Consider the following 15,735-nt stretch of genomic DNA (forward strand, 5'->3'; position numbering starts at 1 on the left):
GGGAGGACACTCCTTTGCAAAAGAGATAGTTCCAGGACGTTTTTTGGGGGGAGATTATACTAAATAAAAATTCAAGGTGTGAAAGCTTCATCCTGGCTCTCTTGTCTTCAACACCATGACACCTTATCATTAGGAGCGCTGATTGTTACTTTCCGAGCCTTTAGATGATCAGCCAGAAAGCGCAAACAACGCGGGGCTGGAGGGTGTAAAGTTATTTAAGTAGGCTTTTTTTTTTTCTCCTTCCTTTTGGTGCGCCGTCAAAACATTTCACAAGTTAGGAAAAGAAAGTGGTGGTTCCGAGGCTCGGAATTGATGGGTTCTTTCCCTCCCCCACCCCCCTTTTCCATATCAGTAAAGAAATAAAACGCACAATGAGCCTTTATTTCACGGGAGAAGACTTCAAAATACGTGCCAGTAATGGACAATTTGAGCTTTTCACTGGAGATACTCACACCGCGAGCTGGAAAGGGATTAAAAAGCCCCACGTGGTTGATCTGGGTTTAGACTTGCAACCTCCAGTTGCCCGTGTACGTTCTTTGCAAAGATTGGCTTCTAGATGGATGCCTGTGAGGGACCCTCAGGGGCCAGGGTTGGGCGCCTCGGGCAAGGCTAACGGTGGGAGCGCTATGCGCTGCGGGGCAGGGTCTTCACTGTGGGCTTCCTCTGCCGGCCAGGGTGGCCGGGTGCCTCCGGGACGCGAGCGCGCACGCCTCGGCCCGGCGGCCGCGCTCCTCGCACCGCCTTCTCCGCAGGTCTTTATTCATCTCATCTCCCTCTTCCCCTTCTCCTCCTCCTTTGCCTCCTTCTCCTCCTCTTCCTCCTCCTCCTCCTCCAGCACCACCACCACCTCCTCCGCCGCCGCCACCTCCTCCTCTTGCATCTCACTGGCCTGGCTGTGTGTTGCTCAGAGTGACAAAGACAATGTCCCAGCCTTAACTTTGCAACCACCTTGCCTCCTTCTGGGGTTCAGCGGGGGGGCGGGGGGACAGCAGCCGCTGCTACAGCATCTCCTCCAGCTTCTGCTCTTCTCCAGCTCTTGGAGGATTCTTCTTCCCTTTCCCTTTCTTCATTTCTTTCTTTCGTTCGTTCTTTTTTTTTTTTTTTTTTTTCTTTTTTCTTGCGGTTTTTTTTTGTTATTAGAAAGGCCCCCTGGTGCTCCGGGGTTTTGTGTGGCAGGAAAAGATTGTCTTCCTCCTCTCTTTCTGTCTTGCTTTCTCTCTCCCTCTGGTTGCTCATTATTCAGAGAGAGACACAGAGGGAGGGAGACGGAGCGCGAGGGAGAGGGAGGAGAGGAGAGAGAAGAGGAGAGAGAGGAGAGAGTGAGAGGGAGAGGGAGGGAGGGAGAGAGAGGGAGAGAGAGACGGATATCTCAGGTCATCTGCAGCTGCAGCGAGTCTGAGGAGCCGAGGAAGGCAGGGAAGATGGCGATCCTCCATTGCTGAGACCCGGCAGAAGCACATGAGACTCCCAAACAACTTCCACAACAATAACCCGAGCAGGAAGAGGAGAAAGAGAAAGAGGATAAGGAGGCGGTGGGGCTGGAGAACCCGAAGCACCTCCCGGCGCCGGGACGCTCCTTCTGTAAGTTACTGCAATTAACCAGCACCTCGGGGTGGTCCGAGTGCTGGAGAGGAGAGCGCGGGGTGGTGGAGGCACAAACGCGCTCATTCATTCGGCCAAGGAGGGCTGGAGGAGCGGGGAGGAGAGGAAGTCCCCTGCGTGGACTAGCTGTGGGAAGAGAAGAAGCAAGAGAGGAGGAGGAGGAGGGGGAGGAGGGAGAGCAGGAGGGGGAGGAGGAAGAGGAGGAGGAGAAGCGAGGGAGGAAGAGGAGGAGGAAGAGGAGGAGAAGGTGGCGGTGGTGGCAGTGGAGGTGGCTGTGCTTTTCCTGCTGGCTGCTCCTTCTGCCGGGGGGCGCGGAGCGCGGTGGCTTAATTAATTTCGTGTAGTTGTATGAAGAGAAGACAAAATGAAAGATGAGTGAGAAGAGAGCTGGAGGCTTAGGACGGATGCTCCGAGAGTGGGGACCGGAGTAGGACGCAGAAGGGGGCGGAGGGCGGGAGGCTGGAGACCTGAGCCGGGAGCCCGAGGGAGCGAGCGAGGGTCAGAGGAGCGAGCGCTCGGAGCAGCGGCCCCGACCTGCGCGGGTTGACCTCTTTCTTTCTCTGTCCCTCTCCTTCCTTTCCCCCTGTCTGCCTGTCCCCCGCCCGATGGCAAAGCCGTGCGGATTGGCACCCCCCTCTTCCTCAGGTATTTGGCTCGCTCTCGCTCTCGCTCTCTCCCCGAAGTTGGGATGCGGGGTCGGGATGTGTCGGGGGGTGGCTGCTGCCGCCATGTCATATTCCCTCTGTCACTTCACAAAATCTATGGCCCTGACCCTCTTCGAAACATGTCACTTCACATACGGCAAGCTTTTAGCTTTGTGGTTTTGAGTGTTGACCCTATCGCTGAGTGCCTGGCTTTAACTCCCAGCTCAGCTACGTGTGAGCTGCTTGACTCGGGCAAGTTACTTAATCTCTCTGCACGTCACGGAATGGGCCCGCTACACACAGGGTCTTGGGAGAATTAAACAAGTCAGTACATGTGGCAGCATGTCCGCATATATTGTTACATGGCCTGCTGTCACTAGCACTCATCTTTCCCTTTCTTTATCTCCCTGTCCTCCATTTGCAAGCTGTCTGCTTTGGTTCCAGTCCAGACTCCAAAACACAAAGCTCCTTCTCACGTTCATTCTCCAGGCTGCTCACCATTCCTGAAGGAACCCTCATTTTCTTTTCATTGTAGCTCCTAACCTATAGAGAGGGAGGGAGGGAGGGAGGCTGCCTGGAGTTCCTTTTCTATTCCTTCCCCAACCAAAAAAAAAAAAAAAAAGTTTCATTTTTAAGCATGCGTCTGGGATGGGGAAAGACCAACCAGTTGGGGCTTTCTCCAGGGCTCCCGGGGGCTGTGTCTGAGCGCCTGTGTTGGCTGTTTGGTTTGCTTTGGTTTTGTTTCTGGAGGTTGCTTGCAGGTTTGGGGAGGAAGTGAGTAGTTTGGTTGAGGGCTGGGAACTGAGTCAGGTAAGCCCTGTCATGTAACTCTACCAGAAAATGGAGGAGAGCGGGTTTCCAGGAGACAAAGCTGAGATGAGAAGTGTTTATAAAATTATGGATGTCTCCATTTTGAAGCTCTGTTGGTGATGACTGGAGGAGGAGGAGGCTTGCCTGCCTAACCTTTTTCCCTTTCCAGAGGGAAACCTGGTGGTGGTTCCTCACTCTATTCATTATGCAAGGAAATGAGGGCTTTTAAGGGTTCCTCAAATTTTTCTCCCAACCCAAGGAGAGCTTTCCCAAGGTTCTGAGGCATTTGTTTCCATTTTCAAGTTAACTTTTGGAATTTTTCTTTTTTCTCCTTTTGAGTGTACCTGAAGGGTTTTGACCTCCCTGAGGGAAGGAAAGGCAAAACCATAAACATTTCCACAGAGGTCTTCACACAACTTTAAGCTGCTCCAGGTCTCCTGAAAGTCACCAGGCAATGCTGTTACCTCATTGTGAAGATGGTGGTGGCCCTAAGCTGAGATTTTTTGAGTTCTGGGCCTTGATTATGATCATGTTTTGATTGATTGAAGACTTTATTTTCTGGCTTGGGTTGATTTCTGGGGGGAGAAGGAGGGAGGCAAAACAAAAAAAAAAATCCTACAAGATCTCAGAGGAACTCTTAACACTAACACCAGTTTCTCCAGGCTCTATATTTCTCTTCAGGTTGTTCTATTTGTATGTTAGGCCTTCTTTGAGTTCCTTTGTTTCCCCCTTTCCCTTGCCTTCGGCTATTTTTTGCTGTGTTCTCAAGTACTGTAAGTCAGTCTTCAGAAATATCAAGGTGCCTTCTTAACAATGTCACTATGGAAACAAATTTTGAAAATAATACCAATTGAGAAAACCCTTATGTCCAGGGATCTTCACCTTTTTACTTGAGAGAAATTTATTAATCTTGTAGGAAGACATTTTGTGAGGATGATTTGAAAAAAGATCCAGTCCTACCTGCCTCCACACGCATTCATTAGAGCTCTTCACAGATTAGTTCTAGAGAATGTAGATAACTGACCCAAGTAAAGAACTGAAATTTGAAATGCTTTAAGAATTTCTAAGAGTGAACCATGAAGATGTTGCTTTTCCATTAGGTAAGGTAGCCATCTTGAGGATGAGGGAAGATGTTGGAAGATTTTAGATGGACTGTTGAAGATAGGTGAGAAGGGTTCCATAGTGGAATGAAAACTTGGAGGAGATTCAAGGCCAATTAATATATTCTGAGGAGGCTAATTGGACCTTGCTTTCAACTAAGCAGAAATATAGAAAGGTACCAGATTCTATAAGGAACACTTTGGTGAGCAACTTAAACCAGCTTTTCTTTTGCTTTGCTTTCTCATATGTGTCAGATTTTTGTGTGTGTCAAGTTCCTTATGTCTACAATGTTTTTGTGCATATTGAAGTGGTTTTCGATTCCAGATGTAATTTTATTCTGTTGAGTAGTTGGTAGCAGTGTCACTCAGTAAAAGCACAATGCTCTATATGACAACATCACATTTTTCAAACCTAACCGTTGTGTCATTAATTGAAGGTTATTGTTCTACTGAGTGGTGTGAAAGGAGAGGAGAAATACATGGTTCTTTAGCTGATAATTGTCTATGGTCAATTAAGGAAAACCCAGTTTGTGCAGATGAAGATGTATGACATTCAGTTGATTTGTGTGTTCCTTTGAAAATACTTGTGTTTAGATCTCTGCTCCTTCATTAAAAATCTAGGCCTCTTCAAGAGCACTATTGAAAAACACTTCTTATTTGGAATCATACCTTTTATTATTCATTTTGAATGTTATCTTTCGATACTATTGCTTTTGCTCTTAAACAGAATGTCATCAGTGTTATATTTAAATTTGCTAATGCATATACAGATGTTCAAACTTGGAAGTTCAAAAGCAATGGAAAAAAGTTATTTGGGAAAGTAATTACCAGATCATTTTGCATCTAATTAACCATATATGTTTATGTAAATGAAAATATATTATAAGTTGATTGTGAAGCAAACTTTCCTGATATCTTTCTACATTGTAGTTGCTAGCAGGACAACTAGTAAATGTACTTACAGAGGACAAAATCTGATAGAACTGGTTGCCAGTCTAGCAGTCAGACTCACCACATTTTTTTTTTGACTTTGCAACCACATGTTTGGTGTCTTAACAGGCAGTCTTAAAATTGAGCATTTCTGGGGGGGAAAAAAATAGGTATCTAAGAGACATTTTGGAGTTTGAGAATATGTTCTAACTGGCTATTTAAGAGACACATTCATCTTTGATGAATGAGAAGTACCATAGTTTTTTTTTTTTTTTTTTTTAAGAATTACTTAGTTTTATTTTAATTTGATGAGAGAGAGAGAGAGAGAGAGATAAAGAAAGTGAGAAAGCAAGTGACTAGTTCTGACCCTCTAACCACAGTCAGTCATGTGGGAATCCAGTGCCTTAACCACCACACTACTGGCTGGCTCCATAGTATTTTATAGATGTGTCTTGAATTTTCTAGACCTACACATTTGAATTTGAGACAAATATTTTGAATACACATCATGAGAGAAATAAAGAGTGTCAAACTGAAATTCTCATTTGGTGCCAAAGGTCAAAAGTTCTTTTTGTTTTTAAGACATCTAGTTATGAGGCTTGTTATATGCAAATTTTTGCCATGGCGCTAATATTTCACAAAGAGAAGTCATTCTGAGTATTTGTGAACCATGGTGTGCACTGCCATAAAAAAGATTCTTCTTGGATCTTTATATTCTGTACTTCTCATATTGAATTTATGTCAGTCTAATTCATTGACCACATTCCCTAAAGACCTCCCCCCCACCCGTTTGGATTTGGAGACAACTTTTAAAAGGGAAAAAAATTATCTATTCTTCCTAATGAGTCTTCCGGAAGACAGAGGGAAAAAAAATCTACCTCTACTAATGGACTTTAGAGTATTTGTGGTCAGTTTTCCTGAAAGAAAAGAATGGTAAAGTTGCCTTGGGGTCCTGTTTTCTGTGCGTTGGAGTTTTAATAGAGTCTTGTCTGTCTTGAAGTATTCCTTGCTATTGAGATTTCTGGGTGGTAACCTAACTTACCTTCTTTGTATTATGTGCCATGTTTAGTTATATAGTTCATTGTATCATGGGACAGAGAACAAAGCTATGTCTAATATTCTAAGTTGATTAGAGACCAGAGATGTTATTTTATAATCCCATAATCACTAATTGGGAAATACAGAAATAACCAGATTTACAACGGATCTCATATGACTACATGACTAGGTGGTTGGTATATGGAAACTAAAATTCAAAAGAAGTAAGGAAGAAGTAAGGGGGAATATCTTGAGTCTATTGCCAAAACTCAATGAACTGAAAATAAATAAATAAAACGTAAAAGCTGTATGTGTATATGTATGTGTGTTCTTCACATACTTATGAAGTTGATGACTTTTAAGAGAAACATTAGCTGGGTGTTGGTGACCTATTAATTGATCATGAGAAAACAGAGTGGACAGTAGATAATGCTAGAAGAAAATTCTTCTTGTGTGATATGCCAAGACATCTGGCAGATGTTATGTTGGACCCTAAGGAATGAACAGTTTAATTTTAGCCCTAGCAAGGAAATGGGAAGTTCTAAGCTCTTTTAATAGTACAAGTCTTAGTTTGGGGAAGGTTGCTTAAAACAAGAAATAAGTAAGAAAGGAAAAGGCATTTAGTGTAATATGTAAGAATTATAGGGAACAAGGACCTTAAACTGAGCTTTTGAGTGAGGGTCAATAGTATTACCTAAATAGAAATTAACATAAAACTCATTTAAAAATTGACAAGTATGTAACAAGTCTTCATTATAGCATTATAATGAGGACGCTTAGGTATTTAATTTTTTTCTCTTTTTTTGAGAGGTTTTTGCAATGGGGGGGTGAAGACAGAGACAGGAAATGAGAAATCACCCCCCCCCCCGGGGGGTATGGCCATGCCGCAGTCCTTTCTCCTCCAGTCTTCTGTCAGGATCTTGGGTGCATACGCACCCAAAACCCCCCCCCCCCCGGGGGTATGGCCATGCCGCAGTCCTTTCTCCTCCAGTCTTCTGTCAGGATCTTGAGTTTAAGCCACAGGGTCCCAGGACTCCGACTGCAATCGACTACATGGGAGTCCAGTGACATAGCCATTATGCCAGCTGCTGGTCCCAGGTATTTAATATTAACCAGGCAGAATGTCCAATTCAAAAGGTAGTTTTCCTTTTTTTCTTTCTCTTTTCTTTTCTCTTTTTTCTTCTCTTCTTCCTTTCTTCCCTTCTTAATGCCTTAGATCATATATTTCAAATCTCCCTCTACCCTGACTGTACTGAAGAGGAAACTGGCAAAAAGACATGAAGTGACTTGCACAAGGTCAGAAGGTTCAGTTGTAACAAAGCCAGACCTAGAACTCAGGTTGCCTGACTCAAGCCCAGTGCCCTTTCCACTACCCCACAGTTGATTGTCAGAGGTTGTGAAACAGCCACTCTTCTCTCTAGGGCCCAAGGCTCTCCGAGAAACTCTGTAATCATGTATATCAGTGTGCAGATGTAAGGATTTTTGTTAGCTGAATTTAACATGTTGGGGAACACAGGGCTGAGCTATGTTCTATGATTTCATTCATAGATTCAGAGACCGATTTTTTTTATGTGACTTTCAGTCAAGTGATAGCATTTGAGTTTGTGGCTGTACTTTTCTTTTAAGTTTTCATGTTCTCCCCTCTTGTTTTATCATCCATGGCTTGAGAAGCGTTTTCAAATACCCTTCTTTGGAAATTTGTCTGGTTCTATTACATCTTACAAAAGTGCCCACAATTGGACTCTGAGGATCTGTTTTGCAACATGGTAGAGATTTAAATTGGCTTCCTTTAGAGATGCCATTTTGTAATACTGATGAATGGCCAAGAGGGTGAAATCCAGTCTAAAACAATCACTGGTGATTTTCCAATATTCCCGACTCTTTCAAAAATGTGCCCTTGTGTTGGGAACCAGCAGTTAGCGTGATGGCTGTGTCACTGGACTCCCACGTAGTCGACTGCGGTTCATGTCCCGGACCCGGTGGCTTAAAACTCACGCCGGGCGCATGTGCGTGCATGCCCAAGATCCCGAGAGGAGAATGGAGGAGCAGGGATTGCGGCGTGACCATCCCCCCTGGGGATTGATTTCCCACTTGCTGTCTCTATGTCTCTCTCTGTCTGTCTGGCGAGTGCACGCGCCCTATAGTGAAAATCCCTCCAAAAAAAAAAAAATGTGCCCTTGTGTATCTTCTTGAGGCCCAATTCTTGCTTGTAGTCCGATGGCTCTTTCCCATTTCACCACTATAAACAAAATCATTCTAAAATGACTTTTAAAGACAACATTTAACCATTAGCAATGGGACAGTACTGTAGGAAGGTGAAATGGGTTTCCATTTCTGTTCTTTCTTGGACAAGTGAAAGTGATTTGGTAAAGAAGAAGAGTGATGTTTGGAAGTTTCCACATTTTCTAAGCTTCTTCCAAACTAATGCATCGATTCGTAATCCAGGATGCAGTCTGGAGAAGGTTGTGCTGGATGTGGACTTCTGGCAGAAACACAGTTAACGCTGTAAACAGTTGAACCTCAGTGTGGCACTCCTCCAAATGAGTTGACTGTCGAAAATAAAATGTTCCAGAAGAACTGGGAGAACAGGAAAGAAGTTAAAACAGCATGGTTTGCATGCCAGTACTAAAGGAAGAAAAAAAAAAAAGTTTGGGTTGGAGGGGCTGCTGGCATCAGGGAAAAAAGATAATCATAAATTGAACCATCTCCTGGATTGATAAGACCCAGGAAAAGAAGTTTCCAAATGCAGGAAAATAGAATTTTATGGATTTGGTTTGTATTTGCAATTGACTAGGAAGCTCTTTGGAATTTTTTGTCCCCTTGAACTTTGTTTCTGGAGAACTCTGCACACACTGATAAATGGGAAGCCCATTGGACATGACTTGGCTTTACATTTTCTGTTTGGAAATGCTATTATAAAATTTATTTTCTATTTAAGATCTCCTCTCCTCATCAATTGAAGTATATATAAGGTTTTTAGTCTTTGAATGTGACTGCAACATAAAGTTGATTTTCTTTTCAAGACTTTGACAAGAGGTAAAATGGTATGGTATGAGAAAGTGCTAGTTTTGTCACCTACACATGCATTGTCTTCTACTTCTGGTGAGCAGATTACTTGTTGTCTTCAAAGCATTCTTGCTTAATTCCTAGCTGGAGTTATTCTTGGAGGGAAGGTTTCCATTCATGCCTGGTCATGGGTATTTTGGTATTGATTTCCTTGTTTTCATGTGTTTGCTTGTTTGATTCACTGACTGCTGCTTCTGGATATTAATAAAATACTTGTGCTGTGCCTGTCGACATTGTAACTCCAACTTCATTTGAAGAGTAGAGCATTTCTTTTGGAGTGAAGGGCAGGTTGGTAGGTGTTCATTTGTTCAAAAATAAATACTTGAAGATGAGGACTGTAATTCAGGAAGTTTATTTGCTAGATTTTCAGTAGACTTTAAATTCTACTAGGAACCAAGGGATCCTGATTAAAATGTTTTAGCATCACTTTGTAGGGCATTAAGCATTTTGCCCAAGGTGAAAAAGCAAAGACTTACCTTTGGATTCAGATTGGTTGGAACACAAAAGGAACTGGAGGCCCAGGCGAGACAACTGTGTCAGAAGTAATTAAGCCTAGGATTTGTGGAGAGGCTTATCTGCCACAGACCCAGCTGGGGAAGGCCAAACTCTCTCCCTAAGCCCTTGTCTGGCCAGTTGAACCAGAACACAAACTGAGGACTTCAAATTTTGGAATTCTTCTCTTCCCTGTTAAGATTTAAGAAGGTAAAGCCATTATTCTTCAGTTTTGCTCATGTCACCCGAGTGCTTCTCTTGAGCAGGGAAATGCCAGAGGGGTTGAAGCTGATTTCCGCAGAGGCCACATTCTCCCTGTTAACACTGCAAATGTGCCTATAACATTGTTCTTATTACTCAGAAAATAATTGTGCAGTGGTACAATGTGGGATACTTGAAAGATGTTTGCTGCACAAAGGTTCCAATACTCACCTGCGGATTAAGAAATGGGTTTCTAAACCATCTCATTTCTATTGCTAATGAAAAGCTTTGGAAGGCACCTGTGAATTAGAGCTCCAGCTGCTATCATGGTAGGGGAAGTTAGGCCTTGAAAGGATACATGGATTAGCCCGTCAGAAAAGCAAACAGTAGCATCAGCGCAGGTAGAAAATAGACGGGGTTGTTAGCTAACAGAAAAGTAGGCTAAAGCATTGCTGTAATTACATGGTGGAAATTTTCTGGGAAGGAGAGATTGCTTGGAAGGGAAAAGGAAAAGAAGAGAGACTGGGAAATAATTGACAAGTCAAAATAGAAGAGGTCTGTCCATTGGGAAGAGGCTACAGGGAGAAGTGAGACATTGCTTTTAAGAAAATAAAGCCAGCAGAAAAGGCTTTGTAATTTGGTACCTATTGCATGTGAAATATGAAGACTTGTGCTCAGACCAACATTCTTTAGTTAGTTCCTATTGTAGAAAACAGAATGAGACTTAGAAGATAATTTATGTGACTTCTGAGTTGTAAATACAGTCTTTCTGATAAAGCACAGATGGAAACTTGAGGGAACTGGTTAAGTAGGACTAGGTGGAGATTTTCCTGGAAAATGAATGAAGTACAGAATAGAGCCCAGTAGAAAAGAGCTGCATTATTCATTATTAACGGACAGAAAATGTGATAGTCTTCTCTAAAGTTATCCATAGAGCTTCTTTACCTACGCTGTGTATTAGAAGAAATGAAAAACAAAGACATGCTTATGTCTTTCTGGATATTAATAAAATATCCAGACCATGACTTCTATCTGGTGTCCAGCTTGGTATTAAGCCATTTTGTTTGAGCCAGGCGTCACAGGCTGATCCATCAATCCAGCCCCAGCATTTTAAAATCCAAAATAAGGCCATTGTGGCCCAGAATGTTTAGCTGTTCTAATCCCTAATTACATCATTTCTCTGTGTTATGACCAATTAGTCAGCAATTGAGTACCAGTCATTCAATCCAGATGATCACGGAACTGACCTAAGGGTCCTTCATCTGGGGTAAAATCTGAATGCTGGGTTTTAGGCTGAAGATTACCCAAGAGAGATACCAGCTAGAGATCATATCAAGATTTCAATATCAAAAGAACTTTTCACCTAGAATATTTTCTTTTCACTATTTCAATCTTTAATAGTCATCTCTTAAGACCCTTCATTGGTATTTAATAATGATAACTGGGAACAGGGTCTCTGTGGAAAGAGACCATTTTTATTTGCGTGTCAGAGTTCAGATGCAAGAACTCCCATTTCTGCTGTCAGTTGAATATTGTCTGTTCTAATAATTGGTAAGAACAATAGAGGATAAATATGATTGCTTCACAAAATTCTACTAACTCCTATAGGGTGAGACTGTCCCATAGATTTTTTTTTTTTTAAAAAAACACGCAATTTTTCCCTCTTGGACAGACTGATAGTTAATATTAAAACTAGGTAACGATTGTATAACATTTAATATGAGCTAGGCACAGTTCATATCGTAGACGAAACTGAAGTTTAGAGAAGAAAAGTAATTTCCCCAAGGTCATGGGCTATGAAGTGGGGAAGCCAGGATTCCTACGAAGCAGGAGCTGCCTCTAGAGCCCTGACTCTCAATTGGTGGGACCTGGCCTTGGTTATTACTTAGTATGCTAATAGCTTGTGTTCCTGATAGTTTATCTCTTCTAGTTGCTTATGCCAGAAGTATATCCTTGGTGTTCTGGAAGGAAATCTGAGCATAATGGAAAATTAATTATAATATGTTGGTCGATATGAGATATAACTTATTATAATAGCGTGACAAAGTGTGCTTAACTGAAGAATTCCTTTTTTTTTTTGTTCTTCTGAGTTATAGAGGAGATGACAGGAATAAAAACAAGAGGCCTTGAAAGGGGCACTTTAGAGAATAAATTATTATTAATTTTTAAGTTGCTATAGGTGCATGCACTCACTGGAGAGACACAGAAAAGGAGACAGAAAGTAAGAAAGCTACCTCAGAGGGGATGACCACAACTCAGTTCCTTCTCCTACAGTCTCCTTTTGGGATTTTGGGCATGCATACACACACCTGATGTATTTTTTCAGCTGCCAGGTCTGGGATTCAAACTGTGGGATCCCGGCACCTTAACTATCACCTGGCTGGCCCAAGAATAAGTATTTCTAAATTGTATTACACTCAGTAGTGTAAAGTAGTCATACAAGGGGACCTCAAAAAGTCCATGGAAAGTGAAATTAAAGTATGAGTTTATTTTGGGACCAAACATTTTTGAAATCCATGCATAGTTTTTTCATAATACATATTTTCCCTGAGCTTTTTGAAAAATCCTTGTATACATGGTTTTTAAAAAGAGCTCCCAGATGTTAGGGCAGAAAGATAATGCTATTTTGTTTGTTCGCTTATTTGTTTTGTGTGAAGATTTTTTTTTTTTCTTGTTAGGCCCCTTTTTGAGAGTCTCAGTGTCCTGTGTTGGCTTTGGTTTCTGTAAGCCTAAGAAATGTTTTCAAAAGCTACTCATTTGAAAATTAGTTCTACTATCTCCTTGTCATGTTTAAGAAAATGGATGTTATTCTCTTCAAAGTGTGGATGCTAATACTCCCCACTCCCTTTAGTGATCACCATGTACTCTGTTTAGATCATGGAGACATGATGAATGTTTTGGTTTTATTCACCAGTCTCTGAAACATTGCAGTACAGTAAGGAAGCTGCTGTTCATGGATGACACAAATACCCATAACTGAGTAACAAGTTGTACTAACAGAGATAGAGCAGGTCCAAATATCCCTAAGATATCCAGGACAGTAGCTTTTCTGTAAGACAGGCAGTTGCATATTAATTGCTGAATAGACTCTTCAGCCCTAAAGCAACTAGTGGTGGTTTTATAAAATCTTTAAAGTTTTCTGTGAATCTGTTCAGCTGGTCTCTGGTACCGAGACATATCCATAACAAAAACCTTTGTGGGAGGATAAGCATGTGTCCTGTGGATAAAATGTACTAGAAAAGGCAACACAGTCATCCATTTCTATCTCTTATCCATATCACTGTCTACCAGACTTACCAAAATACTGCTTTTTAGATAAAGGACTTTAATGGGAAAAAGACTCGGAGAAAAATACCTCTATAGTTGAAAAGAAAACTGAACTATATCGAAGCATGCAGTTCTCTGGGCAGTGTTTCTAATGTGGAAGAAGAGAGGCTCTCTTGAGTCTGAGATAGCATAAGCTGTGACTGTAGTCTGTATCACCTAGCCTTCTCAAAATAATCCCTTCGACCAGCCTGTCCTAAAGAACCAGGCTTCCACATTTTCTTCAATCATCCTCTTAATTCTTTGAAGACAGACCTACCCAAGCTAACCCCAGGATCTGCTTTGTAGAAAACCAGGCAAATTGGGTCAACGTGTCATTGTAGGTCCAGAGACAATTGGGAATAGAATGTCGAATATGAGAACACACTCAACCTGAGAAGTACCGTGGCAGAGGATCCTTGAGTGTGTTTCAAGGAAGTAAATGTATGAAGTAATGCATGCAGGCCCAGCAGAAGAATCTCCTATTATTTTGGAAAAAAAAAAAAGAAAGAAAGAAAAAGAAAACTATTTTCAAAGATAGATTCCATATGGTAATATGAAAAGACACATTGTGTGGATCATATAAAATAGCACACATTTAACAAAGTAGAAGTCTATTCTTCCACTTGCTTGGAAGTCCTTGTCGTTCATTCTATCTTCACCCATGGCTTTTCTTCTAATTAGTAATTTAGGGGACTGAGAAGTAAAGTGGTTTTGCAGAGTAGATATCTGCTGTCCCTGAAATCCATCCCTACCTCATAGCTAACTCTGTGTTTCAGAGTACCTCATCCAGTCCTCTTTTTCTTTTTCTGACCAGTAGCTATAGCTTGTTAATAAATGAACATCACCCATTGGTCCTGAAATTAGCAAGTGTTAAATATTATGTGATTATTAGGGGAAAACAAGATAATCTAGTCAGTGGACTTAATTGGGTTGTGATTACACAATTGCTGCTTCATGATAATTATATTCATAACCCTGTTTCTAGACATTGACTACAATTATCAAAATTGACCCCAGCACAGGTAAGTGTTATTTGAAGCAGCTTCTGAATGGTGATTGTCTGATGTTTCCAACATGTTTCTTTTTTTCCTTCTTCCCCTTTTGCCACCTTCCCATGATCTCATCCCCATCTTAGTAAAAAGATCATTGGCAATTTTTAAGGTTTTTGCCATAGGGTACATACGCTTGCTGGAAAGAGACAGAGAGAGAGAGAGAGAGAGAGAGAGGGAAAGTGAGAAATCATCATGAGGGGGATGGCCACACCACAATCCCTTCTCCTCTTTTCTCCTCTCAGGATTTTTGGGCATGCATACACTTGTACCTGGTGTGATTTTCAAGCTGCCAGGTCTAAGACTTGAACTGTGGTCTGCCATGTGGGAGTCCAGCACTTCAACCACCACGCTACCAGTTGACCCCCTAAATTATTTTGTCTATGACCATGTTTATAGCTTGTGTTGGTGTCTACAGAAAAATAATTTTTAAAAGTTTTTAGGGGCCAATTATGATTGAAAAGCATTTAATAAATCAGTATATAGGAACCTTGAAGTATAAGAAATAGAATAGATCATTTTTTCTTAGGCATATGAAGCCTGTTCAATAGAATTGAATGTGATTCATTTGAATAAATCTTTTATTTTATAAGGCAAAATTCTTAAAATGAAAAAAAAAGAGTTACCTGTGTTTAAGATAATGCTCTATCAACATGATCATTAAGGTCTGAGGAACTATAAAGTGAGAACTTTTAACATTGTATTACCTCTTCTCTCCCCAAAATTTATGAGATTTACTGCCAGTATATTTTAGTATAAAAAGAACATGTAATTGTTAGGGGCAATATTACTGTTTATCTCCCAAACCAAGGCAATGATTTCTAGGAAATACAAATGACAACCTGTATCAGAAGTGGGAATGTCAGGGTGACACCATGAATCATTAGGACAGATTGTCATTTGGCAGCCTTTGCTATCTCATACGCAATTAAGTGGGGGAAATAATGCACTTAAAATTTACATACCATGACTAAACTTCAGTGTAGTTGATTTGTCTGAAGAAAAACGAAGAACTTGGCTACTGCATATTATTGTGATAGAGAGGATGAGAAAGAGAAAATGATTGATTTTCTTTGGGCACACTCGTTTTTTGCTAAAACATCAAGAATGTACATTTTTACCTGGCAGTCATCTCTTAGAATCTCTTGGCGACAATTACAGTTCTTGTTGCAGGAGTTTTAATTAGAAAGTTGTGTGGCCCAGCTTGATGGCATAGTCTGTAGCAAACTGAACTGCAGTGCTGGAAGCCATCTGGTTGACCACAGGTTCAGGTCTTCGGTAGGCTTGAAAACACACTGGGCGTGGGTGTGTGTACCCAAGATCTAGACAGGCTGGCAGGTTGGGTAAAAGGTGATTCTGGTGGGACGAGACCTGTTGAGGTTGCTTCTTTCTCTCTCTGACTCTTTTGTATGTGCTCTCAAATATGCTATCAGGAATAAAATAAATAAAAGAGAATAAGAAAAGAAAGAGCGTGTAGTGGGTGAAGCATATTATTTA

At 41.5% G+C, this 15,735-nt stretch overlaps 1 protein-coding gene across 1 annotated transcript in view; it reads left to right on the forward strand.

The window, feature by feature from the left end:
* The first annotated feature begins 1,300 nt into the window (after positions 1–1,300).
* The window catches only part of ZNF462 (zinc finger protein 462), a 158,659-nt gene continuing 144,224 nt past the window's right edge, over positions 1,301–15,735 (forward strand). Inside the window, exon 1 of the mRNA XM_027772674.1 lies at positions 1,301–1,581. The gene's annotated coding sequence lies outside the window, so the exon portion shown is untranslated. The remainder of the gene's footprint in view (positions 1,582–15,735) is intronic.

The sequence above is a fragment of the Tupaia chinensis genome, unplaced genomic scaffold, assembly GCF_000334495.1.
Source record: "Tupaia chinensis unplaced genomic scaffold, TupChi_1.0 Scaffold000291_1, whole genome shotgun sequence".
Lineage (NCBI taxonomy): Eukaryota > Metazoa > Chordata > Mammalia > Scandentia > Tupaiidae > Tupaia > Tupaia belangeri.